We start from the raw sequence: 2500 nt of genomic DNA, 5'->3' as shown, positions 1-2500 counted from the left end.
GTAAGATTAAAGGTTTTTTCCTTTTTTCAAGGTTATGCTTGAAGGATCCAAATGGCTTATTTGTCCGGCCTAGTCGTTACTCATACATGCATGTATACTATATATACATACATATATACATATTTTGCTTTAAAATGTTATGGATTATAAAACCTATAGAAAAGGATTACAATATACTGTATATATATATATATATATATATATATATATATATATATATATATATGTGTGTGTGTGTGTGTGTGTGTGTATATGTATGTGTGTGTATAGATAAATAGATAGATAGATAAATAAGTAGATGATTAATACATACACACTATATATGTAAAATTATTCATGTTTTATCCCTGTCCGCGATGTAGCAAGGGAAGGGTATGCTGGGTTTACAGAAAGTCTTTAGGAATGGTGGTCAGTAGATTGTGAGGCATCAACGTGAACGTGTGTGTATATATATATATATATATATATATATATATATATATATATATATATATATATATATATATATATATATATATATATATATTGAGAGAGAGAGAGAGAGAGAGAGAGAGAGAGAGAGAGAGAGAGAGAGAGAGAGAGAGAGAGAGGAGGGAGAGAGATTTGATTTGTAAATTAAAAATGATTTCGTTATTAGGGGATGAAATATTTCAATATGAACTCAGGTCGAGGTGACATATTGTTTTTGATATTGGGATTATATGTTTGACAAAAAGGCAGCGAACATCGTTTCAATTTGACCAAATGGTCATGATATTTGTTAACCCAATAATAGACTCTGAATTTCAACGAATGTAACTTAATGAAACCATTATATTCATATTAGGTGTTTGTCAAGTTTTGAGTATTCAGCAAACAATAAACTTTGTTTTTTTTATTCTCTAAACTTTGTTTACATTTATTTCATCATAAGTAGTGTTGTTATTAGTGGGAATCAGCACAAATAATCATGAAATGGAAATACATTTCTGCCTCACATTATTCTAAGCATGAAATGCAAGTGAGCTGTTACCAACAAAGTGAAAGATACCATAAAAGGAGTTCGAACCCATGCACTATGCTCTTTGGGAGACAGCTGAGAGCCGTAGTGTTTAGGTTCCCATTCCTCCTGTGGCCTTTGTTGCTTCGGTTGGTAGTTCATTTACTTTTCATTAAGAAGGTCCCGGGTTCGATCCCAGTTGAAAGTAGAAATTTATAAATATTAATGTTGTTTTTCCTTTGTATTGAGTATGTAAGCTGGGAGCTAAACAGGATATTTAAATCTACGTATGATTATCAAGAAATTTCTTTTTGTAAAATCGTATTTATTTTATTATCTTCCTGAATAAGAAGAATTTTGAATTACGGTTACAAATTTCAAAAATGTTTAACAACATAAAATCTCTGTACTCATTTCCTTGAAAGATGCATTTGATATTGAGATCAAGCAATTCCATTAAAATCTTTATCTGGAGTAATTCATTTGCTTGCTTTGTTTATCCTAATTACCTGGTGTTGACGCCCAAAAGGAATGTTTTCAAGGAGAGATGACTGTAATTCCTTTTAATTTATTGCAGCATTAAAGTAATTACGCTAACTTAATCCTCATCTGGGAAGAGGCGGGTTTGGGGGGGGGGGTTGTAATTGCTTTCTCTGGTGTATTTGCCCGTCTGTTGTTCTCTCATTCATTCATTCGTATTTTTGTCTTTTTATTTCCCGTGAGTTGGTGTTCAATTAACCTGGGCTTTTGTCTTTGTAAAATATTCTTGGAAGCGAATTATTTGAAAGATCTGTTTTGAGATAGCATTCGTGTATTGACTTAAATGCTCTCTCTCTCTCTCTCTCTCTCTCTCTCTCTCTCTCTCTCTCTCTCTCTCTCTCTCTCTCTCTCTCTCTCTCTCAATGCGATTTTAAATTGTTATGATTGTTTTTAAATTCATCTTATAAAAATCGTTGTAAAGTTTATGATATGACTTTTATTAGGGAAAGATATAACTGTAGCAGCTGAAAAAATAAGAGTAATATCGCTTCTCGTTTTCCTCTTCTCACCTGGAGAAGTAAATTATTACACACAGGGTCATGAACGAAGTATATCCAATTCATAGTAACGAAGAACATTAAAATGAACTTGAAAGAGGTGTTGACAGTGTCAAGTTCATAGCTCTCTCAAGATTATTGTTAAACTCTACGGGGTTACCACAATTAATTAGAACCTTTTTCTTTTTTAAATAACCACCGATAACGATTATTATTATTATTATTATTATTATTATTATTATTATTATTATTATTATTATTATTATTATTATTATTACAACCTAAGCTACAACAATCGTTGGCAAAGCAAGATGCTATAAGCCCAAGGGCTCCAATAGAGAAAAATAGCCCCAGTACGGAATGGAATCGAGGAAATTAATAAACCACAAGAGAAGTAATTCTGTACAATCAAAATGAAATATTTTAAGAACAGTAACAACATTTAATTAGATCTTTCAGATATAAACTATAAAAAATTTCTTTA

At 31.2% G+C, this 2500-nt stretch overlaps 1 protein-coding gene across 1 annotated transcript in view; it reads left to right on the top strand.

Annotated features, from left to right (window-relative positions):
- The window catches only part of LOC137616477 (uncharacterized), a 420672-nt gene that overhangs the window by 11087 nt on the left and 407085 nt on the right, over positions 1-2500 (top strand). The window lies entirely within an intron of this gene.

The sequence above is a fragment of the Palaemon carinicauda genome, chromosome 22, assembly GCF_036898095.1.
Source record: "Palaemon carinicauda isolate YSFRI2023 chromosome 22, ASM3689809v2, whole genome shotgun sequence".
In the NCBI taxonomy this organism is placed as follows: domain Eukaryota; kingdom Metazoa; phylum Arthropoda; class Malacostraca; order Decapoda; family Palaemonidae; genus Palaemon; species Palaemon carinicauda.
The sequence above is the reverse complement of the archived record's forward strand: the minus strand, read 5'-3'. Positions and strand labels throughout refer to the sequence as shown.